The sequence below is a fragment of the Pongo abelii genome, chromosome 4 (assembly GCF_028885655.2).
Source record: "Pongo abelii isolate AG06213 chromosome 4, NHGRI_mPonAbe1-v2.0_pri, whole genome shotgun sequence".
Classification (NCBI taxonomy): Eukaryota; Metazoa; Chordata; class Mammalia; order Primates; family Hominidae; genus Pongo; species Pongo abelii.
Genome location: NC_071989.2, coordinates 33,754,757 through 33,777,638, shown reverse-complemented (window position 1 = coordinate 33,777,638; position 22,882 = coordinate 33,754,757).

Below are 22,882 nucleotides of genomic sequence, written 5' to 3'. Positions count from 1 at the left end.
TTATGTTCCGCTTTCCACTTTTGCAGTAAACTACATTTCCCAGACTTCCTTACACACTGGCATCTAGCAGTTCAGAAAATGGAGGCACTGCCAGAAGATTAGAAGAATCTTAGAAGATTAGAAAGCCCCAGTTCCTAGGCTTGGATAAAACTACCTCTTTTCAGCCGGGCACAGAAGCTCATGCCTGTAATCTCAGCACTTTGGGAGGCTGAGGCAGGCAGATCACGAGATCAGGAGTTCAAGACCAGCCTCACCAACATAGTGAAACCCCATCTCTAGTAAGAAATACAAAAAATTTGCCGGGCTTGGTGGCAGGCGCCTGTAATCCCAGCTACTCAGGAGGCTGAGGCAGGAGAATCGCTTGAATCTGGGAGGCAGAGGTTGCAGTGAGCCAAGATTGTGCCATTGCACTCCAGCCCAGGCAACAGTGTGAGACTCCATCTAAAACAAAACAAAACAAAAAAACAAACAAGAAAACTGCTTCTTTTCTTTGTTTTCCAGTCCTACGGGGTGGTAGAGACTTCTAGCACTTATTAATCTCTAGATTCCTTCATGGTCCCCTGTTAGCCTTCAGCACTTCCAACACATTTGAAAATATTCCCTAGGGTTTAGTTTCTCTGCCTGTACACCAATATTTAAAGTTCTAGGCACTTTACATATATTAATTAACTCTCTACTCTAAATAGCAATTCTATGAGGTAGACACTATTATTTTCCTCATTTTGGAAATGAAGAAACCAAGGTAAATACAGATTCAGTAGCTTGTCCAAGGTCCAACAGGAAGTGGTAGCCTGAAAACAAGCAGTCAATTTCCAGAGCCTAAACTCTTTTTTTTTTTTTTTTTAGAAAAGCCTAAACTCTTACTACTAAATTATATTGCCTCTCATCAGAACCAAATTATTCACCCTTGACTCCAAACATTTCTAACTGAAGGATTCTTCCCTCAACTCTGAGCTCAGGGTCATTGGCACTTTGTCAAATGTCTCTAGTGATGCTTCTATTTTTAGTAGGGCAAGTGGCCAAGGGACTGCTTGTGTTACCCTCCGTGAACCCCTAAGATCCATTTTGCTTTCTTTCTGTGTTTTCTCTCCTCTGTTGCCACTCCAGGCCTCCTACTAGAGTCACTCACTGAGTTATCTCGTTCCCAGTAGTGCACTCAGTGCATCCAGAGGTGCCTCTTGCTCTAGTTTTGCTCCGTGTCTCAATTCTGCCTTTTGCCAGGTTCATTGGTGCATAAGGATAGGTCAGAGATAAATCACATAACACATTGATGATTCTAATGATGAACTGAATACTTCCCAGAAAAATTCCACCGTCTTTCCCAATATAGCACTGTTATAAATATACACTGGCTCATTTGGGATTCAGTGAATATATCATGTAATTTTGTATTTCTATATTTTTTCTCTTACTGTCTTCATTATTTGAAATGTCCTTGCCTTCTCTCTCCTCTGGGTGAAATATTACTCATCTTGAAAGGCAAGGTCTAGCTTAAATGCTATCTATTCTGAGAACTTTCCATGATTCCACTTTCCCTACTCCTAACCCAGATAAACGAAATCACTTGCTACCTTTTGCTTCCACATCACTGTGTTCACCCGTTTGATCCAGTTCTCAGCGTGTACCTGTCTCCCAAATATACTTGAAAGTAGAGAGTATATCTTTGCTTTTGTGTTTCCTGTTACCTAATACCTGTTTATCAGATTTTTAAGTTGAATCAGAGCAAGCAGTTTTGTTGACCTCTGCTCTAACAAATCTAGGAGCCAGAGGATAATAAGTAAGCATCATTTAGTGAGTGCTAAGCAGGTGAAACCATCTTCCATATTGACTTGGTTTTTGTTCCTTTAGCTTGATATGTTAGAAAGTGGGAAATTTGGTGATTTTGCATAAGTATTTGTTTCTTAGATGCTAAGTTCTAACTCAAAATTGTGTGTGTATGTGTGTGTGACAGTGGACAAATTTACTTGAACAGGTATTTTTTTCTTGTAGACAACTGATTCACAACATTATTGTGAGTAAAGATGACTGCATGGTAGCAGAATATTATTTTGGAAATACAACTCCTATGATATACTCAGCAATGAAAGATAAGAATTACTGAATCAGCAGTAGGTTATAAATGGGTTTATTTTTAATAGGAACTATTTAACACAGAGAGTTTACTGTTTTAGTGCTAAGGAGGATACGTACAATCTTAGCCTATGCCCACACAGGTTGGGTATTTCATGTGTGGCTTTCACCAAAAGATAGTTAATTCATTATTTGGGCATTATAAAGGCTATTTGCCAAATAGTTATATAGTTTATTGAATAGCTATTATGAGTTAATCATTAAACAGTTTGCAATTTGCAGATCAATAAGTTCCTGGTCTTACTATCTTTGAATAATGTATGAAGTTGGTTACTAACCAAAGTGGTTTAGTAGCTAGATAGATAGATCCATTGCAGTACCAAAAAGTATAGTAAGTCTTAGTCTCTTAGAGCTGCTGTGATAGAATTCTGTATACTGGGTGGCTTATAAACAACAGAAATTTATTTCTCACAATTCTGAAGGCTGAGAAGTTCACAATCAAGGTGCTGGCATATCTGGTGTCTGGTGAGGGCCCCTCCCTGGCTCATAGACAGCAGTCTTTTCTCTCTGTCCTTACATGGTAGAAGTGGAGAGAAATCTCTCTGGGGCCCCTTTTATAGGGGCACTAGTCCTATTCATGAGGGCTCTGCCTTTATGAACTAATCACCTCCAAAATCCCCCACTTCCAAACACCCTGACACTGGGAATTAGTTTTCAACATACAAATTGGGGGTTAAGGGGAGGGCACAGATATTCAGACCACAGCATACAGTATATGTATTTTTCTCATGGTGGGTCACCCAATATAACCCAGAGAGCCCTGTCAAAGGATCGTATCTGATGAGAGTGACTAGTCCACATTGTTGCCTAGTTTTACACTTGTAAATACTGACTCTCTGCTTTCTTCAGTTTACATGATTGCCACTAAACCAATTCTTTTCCTTAAAAAAATTGTAAACCTTTTTATTTTTAACATGATCTATCTTTCTGCCATTAATTTATGTTCAGGTGAAAAGTTTAGGCCCCAAATGCCTAATAAAAAGCATGCAAGTAATTTGACTGGAAGTACAGCAAAAGTGCTAAAAAAGAGTGTTGTTATTTGTGAAAATGAAGGTTGCTGTTGGCTAGAGGTGAGAAGGCACCCAAAAGGAAATATACGAGAGGCCAGGTTGTAAAGTTCAGCAGGCTTTTAGACATAGATGAAAACCCTTTGACATTGCGAAGGGCGTTATAAACATCTCCCGAACTGGGAAGAAGTGACCAACAATTGCATAGACAGGAGCTCCACAGACTATGGTTAGGGCTTCATGGGAATTTAGGAGATCTGAAGAAAATAAAACCACCACCAAGGTAAAAAATCAGGAATGCATCTCCATAGAAGCTATAAATGAGACAAGCCCTATAAGTATGTCATGTCCTGCATGTATACAAACACAAATATAAATGTATATACACACGTATAGAAAGTTAGTGTTTGTTTTTATTAAAATGAGACATTATGCACATTATTCTATAACTTATTTTCCTCACTTAACAGTGTGTCATTGGAAGTGCTTTCTTAATATGTAGATGTAACTAATTTGTTTTTTGACAAGGGTGACATGATAATTTAATAAAGAAGGATCCATCTTGTCAACAAATGGTGTTATGACAGCTTCATATCCATATGCAAAAGATTAGAATTTTACTTCTTCTTTATACCATGCACAAAAATTACTCCAATTGCATCATAGACCTAAATGTAAGAGCTAAAACTACAAAAACATTTGAAGAAAGCATAGGAGAAAATCTTTATGACCTTGAGTTAAGTAAAGCATTTTTAAGTACAATACAAATGCACAAGTGAAAAAAAGAAAAACGTATAAATCAGGCTTCATCAAAATTAAAGACTTGTGCTTCAAATACCCATCAAGAATGTGAAAATATTTTTGTGTCATATGCTTCAAATACCCATCAAGAATGTGAAAATATTTTTGTGTCATATATTTGATGAGAGGCTTGTATCCAGAACATATAAAGAATGCGTGTAACTCAACAATAAAGACAAATAACCCAATTAAAATGAATAAAGGATCCGAATACCTATTGCTCCAAACAAGATAATGCAAATGGACAACAAGCATATGAAAACATGCTCAACATCGTTAACTATTAGGGAAATGCATATCAAAATCATGAGATAGTACTTCACACCCACTAGGTTGGCAATAATCAAGAAGGCAGATAATAGCAAGTGTTGGTGAGGATATGGATAAATTGGAATCTTCATTACATTGCTAGTGGCGATGTAAAATGGTATGGCCTCTTTGGAACACAGTTTGCCATAAACGCAGAGTTACCATATGACCCAGTAATTCCACTCCCAGGTTATACCCAAGATAAATTAAACATATCTTCAAATCTCAAACCATATCTAAACTTTGATATCTAAAACATATCAAAAACTTGTTCATAAATGTTCATAACAGCATTATTTATTATAGCCATATAGTGGAAACAACCCAAATGTCCATCAACTGATAAATAAATCAAATATGGCATAACCACAAAATGGAATATTATTTGGCAATAGAAAGGAATGAAGTACTGACGTATGCTACAACATAGATGAACCTTGAAACTTTATGCTAAGTGAAAGAAGCCAGTCACAAAGGACCCCATACTGTATGGTAAATTCAATATAGGCAAATCCATAGAGACTGAGAGTAGACTAATGATTACTAGAAACCGAGAGAGTTGGAGGGAAATGGAGAGTGACAGCTAATGGATATGGAGTTTATTTTTAGGGAAATAAAAATGTTCCAAAATTGACTGTGGTAACAGTTGCACAACTCTGAATAAACTAAAAATTACTTAATTGTGCCCTTTAAAATGATGAATTTTATAGTGCATAAATTATCTCTTAATTTTTGAAATCCATAGCAATAATATTTGCAAAATTATTTTTGCTGTGTTAGGTGCCATATTCATTTGCAGGTTCCAGGAGTTATGATGTAGATATATTTGTGGGAGCCATTATTCTGTCTCCCTACTTAGATTGTATGGAAGTAGCTGCAACTGTAATAGTCAGACCTGGCTAGACTTTGCTGTCCTCTGTGAGTAGCAATGCAGCTCTAAAGAGTGTACGTCTACAAATAAGGACAGTCAGGATGATACAATTCTTAGCAGATAGCATGGAAAGATGAAGATAGAAGGCACTATTTCCTACTCCCTTTTCTCTCCCAACAGTTGCACATAATGATACCACAAAAGGCCCTTTGTCTTAGTCATATCTTTGTTATGGTGTCTTTTTCCCTTAATACTTTAAAGTTTTAAGTAAACTCTCCTTCTTCATATTTCCTCGTTACTTATGTTGTTTAGAAAGATCTCCCCTACATCAACATCAAAACTATTCCCCTAATTTTTTCTATTATTTTATTTTTCTTTTAAATATATAATGTGTGTGAGATTCTTTTTGTCAGTAATGTGAGATGGGTATGCCTTTGTTTTCTTTTAATTGGATAGCCATTTATTCCAGCATCATTTGTTAAATAATCAGTTTTTTTCTCTCTGAATTAGAGATCTTAGCCATATATTACATTCCATATTACCCCTATCTAATTCTGGACTCTGTCTTGGGTTCCATTGATAGCTTTCATTTTCAAGAATAAGAGCCTAATGCAGAAAAATAATTACATAATTAAAACTTCTTTCTGTTCTGTTACACAGTTTGACACTGAGCAATTAGAAAGTAAAGCAGTTTGGGCCATTTTTCTTTCCTGCTATTAACATAGGCCTTATTTGTGTAGTCAAGTTCACACAAATGCAAAGCAAGTTGTATATACATGTTTTTTAAGTATTTGCTCAAAGAGCTGGCTGATAATGTAAACACTACCTGAAATGTACAGATTGAAAGACACTGAGAAGCTTCTCTGCTTAAAAATATCTTCCTTACTGACAAGCAGCCTGGCCTGAAATAGCCACCATTAGAGTTACTCTCTTATAATAAGAGTACCACATCTAGAAGTTTCTTCTATGAAAAGTTGAACACAAATCTATGGGCATCTGCCACCATGTTAGACTTGAAATGATAGGTTTGATGGCATTATGAAATGCAAAAGAATTCCATTCAGTATATTTTCCTAGCATCATTAAATATTGAAGGAGATGGGGAAAGGTTTCCCCATGACTTAATCTCTTACTAGAAGAAAATATGTTTCTCATGAATGTATTATCCTGGAAAGAAATCTCAGGGGGAAGATTCACATGTATCAGTGACTCTTGATTTAGCTTTGCCATTTTTTTTTTTGTTGTTGTTAGCTTTGTAGGGCTTGCTATACTTCTTGACTATTGCTTATTTAGAAGCATAATAAAGAAACTTGATTTTTTTCCTCCCTGAGACTGCCGGCTTTCAGGATCAATTTATCTTTCTTCTACTGAAAGCTAAGATTTGAGCTCATATAAATGATTTATTAATTGGAATTTGAGTTATCTTGAAGAGAAGCCTACTATTTAAAACCATTAGCATTTTCTCCCCTCAACCCATTTCACCGAAAGGGCGTTCAGCAAGGTTGTAATTTATGCAATGACCCTGAATTTACTCTGTGCTTTGCTTTCTGTAAATGTTATATGTTATAATGTGGTTAGGCAGAAGTAGCCAAGTTACATTAAGAAGGAATGTATCCTGAACAAATTAATTAGAGTAACAATTTTCCTTTTGAGGTTTCTTAGTCTCTTGGAACTCTTAAGAGTAGCTGTAAGGAGACTAGTCTATATTTAGTAATTACTGATTATTTAACATGAGATTTCAATAGACTTTTTCAAGAGACGATATGTTCTCTATAGATGTTTTTCAATAGTAATTTTATTTTTGTTCTCATCCAATAACTGAAATCATTTGAGCTTCCTTCTTATCCTGGACCCTTTTTTATATCACTTTAAGTGAAATGATAGGTAGGAGGGCAGTCATATTTGGAAAATAGAAAAAAGCTAAGATTGAGCCATACACATAATCGTAAGGCAATATTTGACTGTGTTTATCTGTTTATTGACCTGTGCAAAGATACAATTAAAAAGCTGTTTATTAAAATGTTTTTTAAATCAGCTTTAAATATGTCTGTGTGTTTAAATGTATTATTCTGCTAGTAGAAGAAAAACATTTTTCTCAACAGTTTTTAGATGTATTATCTCCCACTGAAGAAAGACGTGGACATGTTGGAAATACGGACCACCACAACAAAAGCCTGATAGTGTGTGGCTTCAACCTTGACTCAGTTCAGAATTTCAGCTACTTTGATTGTTTTTATTTGATCAAATAGATTCCCAGATCCAATGCATTTATGGATAGCAGAAATGAGTTGATCTGATTTCCTTAGTCTGAGGAAACCTTTATCAGAAATACTGATAACATCATGAACTGGAATGAGAAATAACATAAAACATTTAGCAGAGAGATTAAAATCAGAGAACTATACCACTGACAGTAAAGATATTTCAAGGCTAGTTTTATTAACTACTTAGTATAAATCAAAGACTACAGAATAATTGTGTAATTATTTCTCAGAGCTGCTGTGTTTATTTTCATACAGAACATAGAAAAATACCATGTAGACAAAATATTTCATTTTAGTCAGCGTATAATGGCAGCTTGACATTTTTTCCAAGGCAAACATGACTTCCAATCTTAGATAGCTCTTCCCCTTGGTGATAAGCATAACTTCCCACCTCATTCTAGTTGATTTTGTAAAACAAGCAAACAATTTTTAAACTGTCCAATAGTGACTCTAACACATGTACCCTATTCATCAGATTATTTTATAAATATTCTAAATTTATTAAAATGCTTTTCTATGAACTTATTCTATATACTGATAATTTCTAATGTGAAAAATCTCAAATTTTTGCCACTAAAGAGGAAATATTTTCTATGTTATTGTTTTAAGAAGTGCTTCCTCAAAACAATAGAATGCTGGTTACCAGAGGCTGGGAAGTGGGAGGAATGGGGATGATAATCAAAGGGTAAAAAGCCACAATTAGATAAAAAGAATGATTATGATTTTTTAGATCTATTGCACATAATGGTAAACATAGCTAATAATTGATTACTGTACATTTCAATATCTTGAGAATAAATCTCAATCTTATCACAAAAAATGCCAAATATTCCAGGTGATGGATAGGTTAATTAGCTTGATTTAATTATTTCATATTGCATTAAAAATAATAGCCTCGCTTTGTACCCCATAAATATATACAATCATGGTTTGTCAATATATAATAATACTAATAAGTGCTTTCTCAATTTTTTTGGCATATGGTAATAATATAGGTCATCAGTTATCTATTACATTCATGATTGGGTTGTATTTAAACAGTGATTTGGATGAGTGTTAAATTTTGCCATTTTAAATGCAATGAGGAAAATAAGTACCATTTTGCAAATGATTTTTTTTTTTTTTTTGAGACAGAGTCTCGCTCTCTCGCCCAGGCTGGAGTGCAGTAGTGCGATCTCAGCTCACTGCAACCTCCACCTCCTAGGTTCAAGCAATTCTCCGGCCTCACTCAGCCTCCCGAGTAGCTGGGATTACAGCTGTGTCCCACCATGCTCGGCTAATCTTTGTATTTTTGGTAGAGATGAGGTTTCCCCATGTTGGCCAGGCTAGTCTCAAACTCCTGACCTCAGGTGATTTACCCGCCTCGACCTCCCAAAGTGCTGGAATTCTAGGTGTGAGCACCATGCCCAGCTGATTTTGTGAGGTTAGAACTCTTGCTCTTTCAATGCTCACCACACAAGCATTATACTGTTGAATATTTGCTTGTCTTATGACTATACACACAACATATACACAAGCACAAATATGTAACTGATTGAAGTTTTTGTGTTAAATAAAACAAGAAGGTATTTTGTCCACTCTTCTATGAATTATTTTTACTTAAATAAAATGAGTCAATACAAATAGAGATTCATTATGACTACAAAGTAACTAAATCAGTTTTAGAATTGTTCAATCTCATTATGTAACAGTCACATCTTGTATATATAAGTTAAATATAAATTTTAAAATTCCTAGAAAATTGTAATAAAAATTTACTAGTCAAGGAGCTAACATTCTCTAGTATATTGAAGGAGTAACTTTGTTTTCAGATTCTATTGAATCTAAATTTTTTTCTATTAAAAGATATACCTGGCTGGATGCAGTGGCTCATGCCTGTAATCCCAGCACTTTGGGAGGCCAAGGCAGGTGGATCACGAGGTCAGGAGTTTGAGACTAGCCTGACCAACATGGTAAAACCCTGCCTCTACTAAAAATACAAAAATTAGCTGGACATGGTGGTGCACACCTGTAGTCCCAGCTGTTCAGGAGGCTGATGCAGGAAAATCACTTGAACCAGGGAGATGGAGGGTGCAGTGAGCTGAGATCACGCCACTGCACTCCAGCTTAGGCAATAGAATGAGACTCGGTCAAAAAAAAACCACAGGGATATACCTTATGTACTACCAAAAAAAAATCTAATTAAACTGTGACATAACACTTTCTTATTGCTTCAGATTTTTATTTTATACTTGCCTAAAGAATTATTTTAGACTCATTTATATGTGGATTTTTAAATAATTACTTCTGAGCACTCAAGCAAAAAGAAAATTTAAACAAAATGCATTTATTATACTTGTCAAACATCTTTGCATTTAGAGTTCAATTCTTCTGAATCACTTTTAAACTCAAATTGTCAGTATTTGTTTTTCACACATATTATCTCTTGTATCATCAAGAACATTAGTGCTATAGCTGTTCCTAAAATATTAATCCAGTATTATCTGTAGTATTTTATTTCAAGTCACTAATACTCATCCAGTCTACCAGTTTTGAAACTGGCACTTTCTTGTCTTCTAGAATATTTCAGTGAAAGGTTTTTTTTTTTTTTTGACAATAACCGATCTTGATATTCCCTCCTCAAATTATAAAGTTGTAGACATTAAGATCAAGGCATTGCAACTGTCTGGTCATGTGCAAGAATATAAACCTAGTTTGTTCCTTCAGTGACAGCCCCAACATGACTGCTCCCTGGATGATAGAGAATATAAGATGCCACCTATTTAAGACAAGTCTTAAGTTCAGAAATGTTAAAATATAGAAAAATGTGTATTTTAGAATTAATGAAATGTGGCATTAACATTGTTAAATTTTTCTATAATTGCAATAATTTAAAAAGTTTTAACAAAACTTTGTATGCCACATTATCACCATATTATCTGGAGCACCTATGTGTGAATCTTTGCTGTATAAACAAGAAGCAGCTCAATTGCAAAACAACATCTGTATTTCCATATCCTTTTTATGAAAGGATAGGGAACAGATGTTCACTGGGAACTGACAACCTATGGAGGCAAAGGGGAATAGTTCTAGGGATTCAGAGACATTCAGGAATAGGAGTTTTTCCTTTATTATACTCCATAGAAAACACAGTGTCACAATTTCAGGTTAATGTCTGAAATATTAGACATAGAATTCAGAATTGCATGGCAAGGAAGTTCATCAAGACATAAGAAAAAGTTGAAACCCAATCCAAGCAAAACAGTAAAACGATCCAAGAGTTGAAAGATGACATAACCATTTTAAGAATGAACCAAACTGAAATTTCAAAGATGAGAAATTTACTACAGGAGTTTCAAAGTACAATTGGAAGCAAAAACTGTAACAGAGGAGACCAAGCAGAGGAAAGAATCTGAGAGCTTGAAGACTGCTCCTTCAAAACAATACAGGCAAACAAAAATGAAAAGAATTTAAAGAAATGAACAAAACCTCCAAGCAATATGGGACTGTATAAAGAGACCAAATCTGTGACTCATTGGCATTCCTGAAAGAGGAGAAAGAGCAAACAACTTGGAAAACATATTTGAGAATATAGTTCATGAAAATTTTCCCAATTTGCTAGAGAGGTCAACATACAAATTCAAGAAATTCAGAGGACCCCTGTGTGATACTATACAAGACAACCATCCCTAAGCTGCATAGTCATCAGATTCTTCAAGGTTATTATGAAAGAAAAAATGTTAAAGGCAGCTAGAGGGAAGAGGCAGGTCACTTACAAAGGGAGCTCCATCGGGCTAACATCAGATCTTCAGAAACCTTAGAAGTCAGAAGAGATTGGGGGCCTATTTTCAGCATTCTTAAAGAAAAGAAATTCCAACCAAGAATTTCATATCTCACCAATGCTTCATAAGCAAAGGAAAATTAAATTCCTTTCAGATAAGCAAATGCTCAGGGAATATATTACCACTAGATTTGCCTTACAAGAGGTCTTAAAGGGAGTACTAAACATGGAAATAAAAGAACAATACTTGCCACCAAAAAACACTTGAATACATAGCCCATTGTCAATATAAGGTAACTGCACAATCAAGTCTACATAATAATCATCTAACAACATGATGACAGGATCAAATCCTAACATATCAATATTGGCCTTGAATGTGAATGGGCTAAATGTCCCACTTCAAAGGCTAGGTACAAGCTGGATAAAGAACCATGACCCAATTGTCTGCTGTCTTCAAGAGACCCATTGCACAAGTAACTACACCTATAGACTCAAAGTAAAGGGATGGAGAAAGATCTCTCATGCAAACAGAAAACAAAAAAGAGCAAGAGTTGCTATTTTTATATTAGATAAAAAAGACTTTAAACCAAGAATGATCAAAAAGGACAAAGAAAGACGTTGCATAATGATAAAGGATTCAATCCAAAAGAAGAGCTAACTATCCTAAATATATAGGCACCCAACATTGAAGCACCCAGATTCATAAAACAAATTCTTAGAGATCTGTGAAGAGATTTAGACAACCACACAATACTTTTAAATATTTAAGTACTAGAGTTTTCCACATTAACAGGAATGTTTAACAATTCTGAAATGATTTAGCAGTGGAATTGGATACAACCATATGTTCACCATTCTGTTTTAGAGATTGATTGAAAAACCTGAGATAGTCAACAGATACTGAATTTCTCAGCATACTTAATTTCTTATTTTGGAACCATTTCTTGATTTGTACATAACATCTTAATCTTATGATGCGTCCTTTTGAATCAGCCATCAAATGTCACCTGAGCTGGACTTTGGCTTCAGTGACCTCTGCGAAGGCAATCACAGCATATATAACACGTTGGCTATAGCTGTTTAAAAATTACTATCTCTTTGGTTGTTGAAATTTTTCTCACATTGATTCTTCACCTTGTTTTTCCTTTGACATTGTACCTCTCTCAGTGGGCCCCCAAGTGTTCCTCACATAGGACATTGCTACAACTGGCTCAAAAACAAACAAACAAACAAAAAAAACCTTTGTTTTTAGACTGGCTTTCAAATAAGAATTCCCTATAGAGAGATTTTTAGACTCTTTCCTCTCCTCTCTCACCTTACCAGCTCTTGCTGATATGAAACTAAGATTGTGTATCCTTGGAGTGGCATTCAGATCATGAGGAATTAATGAGTATTTGGGACCCAGATTTATTAAATTAGACCAGAATTCAAATAATAAAAGTTTGTCAACATAATTCATTGAAATCTTTATAATTATGTGCTACTCTACTCCTTACAAAAGAAAAAAAAATAGCCAAACCTGTGTTAGTCAGTTCTAGTAATTCTTGTTGGTTTAACAATCTCTAAAACTGCAGTAGTAAATCACAATAAAATCTTATTTCTTGCTTATATACATCCTTGCAGTCTGCCAGGTCCTTGTTCCATGCCTTCCAGAAGCCAGGTTCCTTCCATTTGTGTAGCTTTATCTGTTTCTCATTTCTTGGAGTCCTCTTCATTCAGGATTAGGGAATTACATGAGATACAGTTTTATAAGCTGGGCCTGGAACTGTGCACATCTCTTTTCTTCACATTCCATTGAACTAAACTCAGTCATCTGGTTACACCTAACTGCAATGGAGACTGGAAAATGTATTCTAGCCTTATACCCAGGAATAAGAGAAGAATATGGATAATTATGAGTACCAGCTCTCTCTGTCTCAGTAAATTTTGAGTAGGCTATTTAGCAGTACTCCAGATATACCCTCCAAATTTGTTGAAAATGTTCAAACAAAATATGTTATTCAAATACAGGTATAGATGAATAAATATGAATGTATTATAGATTCAATCTTGTTGATTGAAGCTTTATTTAATATCTGAGAAAATTAGAATTAAAATGATTATTTATCACTGAAATTATCAAGATAAAATATATTGAGAGGATTTCACATAATAAATGCATCACTTTAAGGGAATACATGATTTTGTTCAATATGTAGGTCCATGTTTAAAGATTCTTTAAGGGGTTATAGAATTTAACAACAAATTTAAGAGAAACAAGGGGCATGGTTTTAAAAATCAACTTTTGATTATTCAAGATCTGATTACCTGTTTAGGGTATTCCAGAATACTAAATTTTCATCATATTTGTTCTAATACCTCCAGTAGCTATTTTATTAATTATATATGTCTCCCCTGGAAAAGAGAAAGAACAGAAAATTCAAACATTTAATATAGTTACAAAGGAGTTTTAGAAATTGCTAGTCTCTGAAATGATGTTTGTTAAGATTATCCTACTGTCCATGGCAATGATGAGTATTAGCCCTAGTTTTCAGTGCCCTAGTGTCAATGAGGTATGAGTGAAGGCCAAAAGCAGATATTCTCCTGAAGACCATGTCTTGTCATACATCATGACAGACTTGATTTTCTCAGTCATTAGTTCAAGGGAGCAGGGATAAACAATTTAGTTTTGTATTAAGACAAGCTTTTGGCTTACACTGCACTCTTACTTGCTTCCTAGGAATCAGGAATGTTTTCTGTTCATCAGTTCTCATTTATCTTTTGTTTCTATTTCTCATTGTTCTTGCTTTTAAGTGATAGGATAGAGGTTGAATAATAGTGAGGACAGAGATAGACATATCATTCTTTAAATATTTGCTTTTGAATGGCGATCATTAAAAAGTCAGGAAACAACAGGTGCTGGAGAGGATGTGGAGAAATAGGAACAATTTTACACTGTTGATGGGACTGTAAACTAGTTCAACCATTGTGGAAGTCACTGTGGCGATTCCTCAGGGATCTAGAACTAGAAATACCATTTGACCCAGCCATCTCATTACTGGGTATATACCCAAAGGATTATAAATCATGCTGCTATAAAGACACATGCACATGTATGTTTATTGCAGCACTCTTCACAATAGCAAAGACTTGGAACCAACCCAAATGTCTAATAATGATAGACTGGATTAAGAAAAGGTAGCACATATACACCATAGAATACTATGCAGCCATAAAAAATGATGAGTTCATGTCCTTTGTAGGGACATGGATGAAGCTGGAAACCATCATTCTGAGCAAACTATCGCAAGGACAAAAAACCAAACACCGCATGTTCTCACTCATAGGTGGGAATTGAACAACGAGAACACATGGACAGAGAAGGGGAACATCACATACCGGGGACTGTTGTGGGGTGGGAGGAAGGGGGAGGGATAGCATTAGGCGATATACCTAATGCTAAATGATGAGTTGGTGGATGCAGCACACCAACATGGCACATGTATACATATGTAACAAACCTGCATGTTGTGCACATGTATCCTAAAACTTAAAGTATAATAATAATAAAAAAAAAGAAAAAGTAATGGGTGATTCCTCTAAATAGACAACTAGCTTTTTTCTTTCTCTCACCTTTTTTAGTGTTTTCCATATAGACAAGGTTGGCTTCACAAGTAGGCAGAGCTTGGGTATTATTCTTTCGGAGGACCAAGTATCTCCTGTCTGACCTGGCATACAGTGATTTGAGGCAAAACAAAATTTTGTGTAATTTGATTCTCAGGGTGTCTAGAAAATCTTTTAGTTGAAGGTTTCTGAGCAAATGAACAATCCTCAGTTCTTTGAACTATGATAAATTCTGAGAGAAGCTCATAGAACATTCATTATTCCCAGGTTATATTTTTCCATCTTGGATAGTACTAGAAAGCCTTTTCCCATGAATTCAGGAATGGAATAAGATTATGTTGTTTGAAAGTGTAGTTTTGTAATTAGAATGTAACTACCAGGACTTCTTTTTGTAGAAAAGATGGTTAAGTATGATGCATTCTACACTCTCTCTTTCCAACAAATTCCTATCACCAGTCTATCTGATGCTTGAAATTGATTGTATCAGGTTGAAACTTTGCATCTCCAGAATTCTTCTTTAAACACAGTCACAAAAGAGATAGTAATATCAGTCATTACAAGAGTTATTAGAAGAATATTATTTCTAGAAGAAATGGGACAAGAGAATAACTAGCTGAGCATTTCAGATATATTAATCAATTGAATAATTCATGCTCAAACTATTTATTACGAATCAGCTATGTATCTGCCACTGTGATAGGTTCTGGTTATACACACATAATTGAGACACTACTGCTGACTTCAAGGACTTACAGTCTAGCAGGCAAGACTGACAAGTAAACAAATAACTATCATACATTGCAAATCCCCCTAAAGCCTGTGAAGTGGGTATGGTTTTCCCCATTTCACAAAAAGAGCACTTTTTTGCTGCCCAAAGGAAATAATCTTATTGAATAAGTAGTGTCCCCAGTAAGGGAGGCAGAAGTAGCATAAAGTACCTGGAAATTAATAGGTGCCCAGGAAATATATGTGCATGACCTCTTCTATATCATGCTTTCAAGGATCAGTTTTGCCTACCACTTAAGAAAATAGAAAAGGATTTATATGACAGTATTTCAGTTTTTCTGTTTATAAATTAGACATTCTAATTCTGTAGAATAGAGTCAGAAATGAGATTTAAATATCTAACAGTCTGTATAGCGTGGACACTGACCACTCAAAATAGACACAGCTATGGCACTGAGACAGAGTCCTGTACATCCTGTGCTGTGAATATACCTTTATTCATTGGATATATTCCGGGATCACCGGAATCCTGGGGGAAGGACCTGGGAGACTAGGGTGGTGGTGGATCACCTGGAAAACTTCAGATAGCAGCTATTTGCCAACTTATACAAACATATTTAAATATTTTAACAACAGATTTAGCCATTCTAGTGTGTAGGGATGAATGTGAGCTCTGAAAATAGCTATGCTCCAGAGAAAGAATAAATGATACTGTGAAGTAGAGAAGTTACAGTTATTGTAAAAATTGATGTCACTAAACTAAAGCCAAATTTCTTTTTGGCATCTGGATGACTTTATGATGGGGCAGGCTATAATCATTTCTTATTCTTTCCCCCTCCTACATACTGCTGATGCTAAGTTGTGGGTGAACTTAGCTAAGATCTAGAGGCTCCTTTCTTCTGCCCAGCCCCAACTCATGGGACAGACGCTGTACCTTGGTTGTGGTACTGTTGAGAATACTGGAGCCTTCATTAGCCTAGGTAATTCTCAGACCTACCTTATGGTCTGAGAGTTTCACAGTGAGAGAAGCAAGCCCGGGACACCTTTGACTGTTGCCCTCTATCAACTGAGTGTTCAGCTCTCAAGAAGGTATTTCACTCAGAAAGAAGCTCCCATTGTTCCTATCCCTAGCACCGGAGAAATGGATCCATCATTCTCAGCAAACTATCGCCAAGGACAAAAAACCAAACACTGCATGTTCTCACTCATAGGTGGGAATTGAACAATGAGATCACATGGACACAGGAAGGGGAACATCACACATGGGGGCCTGTTGTGGGGTGGGGGGAGGGGGAGGGATAGTATTGGGAGATATACCTGATGTTGGATGACGAGTGAATGGGTGCAGCACACCAACATGGCACGTGTATACATATGTAACTAACCTGCATGTTGTGCATGTGTACCCTAAAACTTAAAGTATAATAAAAAAAAGATTCTTTCCTAGGGAAGAGAGGAGAAAGCAGGTAGAATATATAACTCCAGCTGCTACCCAAAGGAACTGACTTCATTTGCAAGGAAAGATGGAAAAGTTCAAACCTAAGAACACTCAAAAGCAGTGGTGAAAGGCAACTGGGAGGAGATGGATGGGCTCACTTTAGATATAGAATAAATTGTAGGCTAACTAGTTCTCTGGGGAAAACTAAGGAAAGGGATACCTGAGAAAAGCCTTTTTTGGGTCAGAACAAATCTAAAACACCGAGGAACTATCCCTTAAAATGAGCCTGAATTTAAATGGATTAGTCTGTGAACCAATTTATACCTCAGGGCATTGTTGAAAAAAATAGAGCAATCAGCCCTCAATTAGTGGAACTTAACAGCTGAATATGGTCAGGGAAAAAGACAAAGAGGGCCCTGCCAAAATTATTGTTATCCCAGGGTGACTGTGAGCATAAGCAAGAATGCACGCCCTGAGGAGCAACATCAGAGGCGTCACACACTGTAGAAGTGGATAGACTTAGCTAAAATAATCTAGGTCATCTCCAAACAGCTAAACAAGCAACCAGCCATAACAAGCCCCAGAAGGAATACCCAGCGTCGCTACAATATATTATCTAAAATATCCAGTTTCAAACAAAAAAAATATACATGCAAAGAAACTGGAAAGTATGACCCATACACCGGAAAAAATGCAACAGAAATGGTCAGTGAGAGCAACCTGATGCCAGATTAAACAGACAATAACTTCAAAGTAGCCATTATAAATATGTTCAAAGAACTAAAGGAAGCTGGGATTAAGAAACAAAGGAGATATGATGACAATATCAAATGAAATAAAGTCCATCAATAAAGTAAAACAATTTTTTTAAAACAACCAGTTAGAAGCTCTAGGGTTAAAAAGTACAATAATTGAAATGAAAAATTTACTAGAAGGGGGACAGATTCACGGTAGATTCACAGTGGAATCACAGTAGATTTCAGGTGTCAGAAAAAAATGATTAGTTAGCTTGAAGATAGAACAATATGTATTATGCAATCTGAAGAGCAGAGAGAAAAAAAAAGAATGAAGATAAAAGAATAGAGCCTCTGGAAAATGTGGGACACTGTTAAGTGCACCAATATATGCATAATGAAAGTGTTAGAGAGGGCGAAAAAAAGAAAACAAAAAAATTATTGAAGGAAATAATGGCTGGAAATTTCCAAAATTTATTGAAAAATGCATCCAGGAAGCTCAGCAAACTTCAAATACAATAAATGCAAAGAGATCCACAAATAGACACATCACAATAAATATTCTGAAAGCCAAAGATAGGGGAAAATCTTGAAAGCTTCAAGAGAAAAATGATTCATTACTTACAGTGGAACCCCAATAAGATTAACACTCACTTCTTATTGGAAACTGTTGTTGGCCAGAAGGCAGTATGTTAACACTTTTGAAGTGCTGAAAGAAAAACAAAACAAAACAAAAATAAAGAAAAAAAACTGTCAACGAAGAATTCTATACCTAGCAAAGCTGTCTTTCAAACATGAAGGCAAAAAAAGACATTCCCAGGTAAGCAAAAACTGTGCAAATGTGTTGCCAGTAGACCACCACTACAAAAAATACTAAAGAATTCATTCAGGCTGAAAGTGGCCCCAGACAATAATGTAAATAAATAAATAAATAGCACCAGTAAAAGTAATTAGGTAATTATAAAAGACATAAAAGTATAAGTGTATGTTTCTTCTCCTTTTTAAACCTATGTAATACTGAGTATAAAAACCAATATGTATATAAAATATAAACATACTGAGCTATAGCACATAGAAATCTAATCTATCTGCCAATAATAATACAAAGGATATGAATGGGAGCAAAGCCATACTGGGCTAAGAAAATGACTCCAAATGGTAATTTGAACCCATAGGAATAAAGAAAAAGAACCAGATAAAAATATGAACATTAATATAACAATACCTATAAATGTATATTTGCTCTCCTTTCTTAGAGTCTCTTTTTTTAAAAAGTCTTTTATAGTAATAATTAAAACAATAACTCTAACCAAAAATAGTCAGGTTTTTAAAATTTATGGATATAATATGTATAACAATAATGCCACGTAAGGGGGAAAAGAGAATAGAGCTATATAGGAGTAATGTTTCTATATCACACTGGAATTAAGTTAGCATAAATATGAAGCTATTTCTGATAAGTTAAGATGTATATAGTAAGACTTGGAGCAAGAATTAAGGAAATAACAAAAAATATACCAAAAAATAATTTTAAAAATTGAACTGCTACATTTGAAAATATTCACTTAATACAAAAGAAAGCAGTAAAAAAGAATAGAAGAACAAAAATACACGAGGCATATAGAAAACAAAAAGTAAAATGGCAGATTTAAATCTATATCAGTTATAACACTGAATATAACATGGATTAAAGATTTCAACAAAGGGTAGAGTTTCTCAGACTAGATTAAAAGACAAGATCTGACTGTATGCTATCTAAAGGTGACACACTTTAGATACAAACAAATCAAAAATGAACGGATGAAGAAAGGTATGTAAACAGAACTACAAGAAAGTTGGAGATTCTGTACTAATATCAGACAAAACGACTTTAGTTGTTATAAAGAGAGGTCTTTTCTAATGATGAAAGGATCCATCTGTCAGAAAGATGTGGCAATTCCAGGTTAAGCATCTCTATTCCAAAAATTTGAAATTTGAAATATTCCAAAATGCAAAATCTTTTGGGCCAACATAATGCCATGAGCGGAAAATTCCACACCTGACCTCATGTGATAGGCCATAATCAAAACATTGTCAAAAAGTTGTTTCATGTACAAAATTATTTAAAATATTGTGTAAAATTACCTTTGGTCTATATGTATAAGGCGTATATGAGACATAAACGATTTTGTGTTTAGACTTGGATCTCAGTCTCAAGATATCTCATTATGTATATGTAAATATTCCAAAATCTGAAACACTTCTGATCCCAAGTGTTTTGGATTAAAGGATACTCAACCAGTATATACATATGTGCAGCTAATAGCAGAAAAGTAAAATACATGAAGCAAATACTAACAAAAATGAAATAAGAAATAGACAATTCAACAACATAGTTGGAAACTTCAATATTCTACTTTTAGTAACGGCTAGAACCACTAGGTAGAAAGTCAACACAGATCTAGAAGATTTTAACAATGCTAGACCTAATACATATCTATAGATAACACTCAACAGCAGCAGACTACATTTTTCTCAAGTGCGCATAAAACATTATTCAAAATAGAACATATACTAAGCCATAAAATAAAGCTCAATAAATTTAAAAACATAAAAAATAATACAAAGTATGTTTTCTGACCACAAAGGAATGAAATTAGATATAAAAAACAAAGAAATATGGGGAACTCCCAAATATGTGGAAATTATGTGACACACCAGTTTCAATGAAGATATCAAAAGATACATTTTGATATAATTTTAGGTGAATAAAAAAAGGCCAGGCACGGTGGCTTACACCTGTAATCCCAGCACTTTGGGAGACCGAGATGGGTGGATCACTTGAGGTCAGGAGTTCGAGACTAGCCTGGCCAACGTGGTGAAACCCCATCTCTACTAAACACACAAAAAATTAGCCGGGCATGGTGGCACATGCTTGTAATCCCAGCTACTTGGGAGGCCGAGGCAGGAGAATTGCTTGAACCCAGGAGGTGGAGGTTGCAGTGACCTGAGATCGTGCCATGCCATTACACTCCAGCTGAGCAACAAGAGCAAAACTCTGTCTCAAAAAAAAAAGAATATTACATGATAGAGTAAAAGCAGTACTTAGAGGTAAATTTATACCACAAATGACCATATTAAAATATATCGTACCCTTTCGTATTAAGACATTGGGAAAAGGAGAGTAAACTAAATCTAAAACTAGCAGAAGCAAGGAAATAAATATTAGAAAGGAAATTAATGAGATATAGAATAGAAAAACAGAGAAAAATAATGAAACCAAAAGCTGGTTCCCTGAAATGACTAATGAAATTGACAAACCTTTAGCTCAATTAACCAAGAACAAAAAAAGGACTCAAATTACTAGAATCAGAAATGAAAAGGGGGACAAAACTACTAACCCTAGAGAAATAAAGAAGATTACAAAGGAATAATTGAATAACTGTATATTAAAGTATTAGACACCTTAGATGAAATGGGCAAATTCCATTTTAGAAGGACTATATTAAAATAGATCCTAACCTTCCATATTAAATCAATTCAAGGAGAATAAGGATTAATTAAACCAATTGTTTGGCATAATTGCATTTTAATAATTTCAGTTCATTATACAGGCTTCATATATTTAGGTTTTGAATCCCATGTAGCCATGGATACTTCTTTGTCTTTTTCCCTAATAATCAACCCATTATTGATTTCAGGGCTTTAATTGGGTTGAAGAATGAGTACAAATATTAACTATTCCAGTCTGAAGAATGACGATTATTGTGAAAGGACTTTTTAACGTGTGCAACAAATGATCATAATTTCTCTTTGATTTTTCTTTATGATAAAGGAAAAAAGCATAGCATTAGTAATTGTTATAGAAGGTAGTAATAATATATAATAATTATATAATAATGGCAGAGTTAAGTTGAACACAATTTAGTAATCGTTTTGTTCTACAATATTTGTAAGATTATTTTTCCTTTTCTAGTAAGTTTGTGTCTAAATTTTAAACATCAGACAAATTGTTTTTAATTTTAGTGATGATCAGAGGAAATTAATGAGAAGCATTTGACTTTGCTTGTCATGCAAAGTATACTGGTTTTGGTTGGTTTTTGTTTGTTTGACATTTGACACATTCTAAGAGGTACAATTGTTTCAGTTACCTAAACTGTGTTTTATACTATATGAATGAACTTACCCAGGGAATGGAGTAGATGAAAAAGAGAAAGCAGGAAGGAAATCTCAAAGGGATATTTTTATTTCTACAAAACAGCAGACTTGTAGCTTTCCTATCAAAGAAAGAATAATAATTAATTATGGACCAGCAGCATGAACATGGGCAGCTCCTGGGAGCTTGTTGGAAATACAGACTATCAAATACCACCACAGACTCACTGAATGTGCATTTTCACAAGATCATGTGATTCCTGTGCATATTTAAATGTGAGTAGCCCTGATAATGTACCCCTCCCCTGTACTATCTAGAAGCACTTTCTGTATTTGTGGTATTCTGCTAGGTGGGGGGTTCTACCCACCTAGCCCAGTGTTTACATTTAGATAAAAGGCTTTAAGCCTTAAGCTATGAAAGATGTTTATGTAATTTACAACATTATTGATTAAAAAAGAAAGATGTATAAAGCACCAGGAGCTCTAGCTCCATTAAAACTGAACCATAGGTGTGGTATCTGTTTCACGTGTAAGTAAGCCAGCTTTTTTTCAGTTAACCAGTACAAAGTAATTTAAATTCTTTGGGTCTTGGATTTCGCTTGTTGTTAGAAGCTCTGGGCCTAAAAGTTATTATGCAATTTTGAATGAATCTTATAGGGGGTCAGTTTCTACAGACATTTGTGTCTCAAGACTGAGGATGCTATCTGCGCAAGGGGAGAGGGTATACTTTGGAAATTTTGGCACCTTTGGCTGAAAGGAATGTTTGTGGCCTGACTATATTTACTCATCCTGCCTGAGATGATTCTGTTAGTATTTTGATATAAACCCATGGTAAAAAAGATGAGTATTAAGGAAGATTCGTAAATTATGCTTGCATCGGATTGAGAATTTTGCATTCCACTATCATTGCCTGAGGACATTTGGAGAACTATTAATATATTTAAATGATATAATAGTCCCTAAATGCAGAACCGCAGAGAGTGTATTAACCTAAGTATTCTGGACAAATGTTCGCAGATTGAATGATGTCACTATGAACTAAGCAGCTGCCAGCTTGAATCTGTTGATACAATTTGCGGTCACATTAAATAGTCAGTTTTAT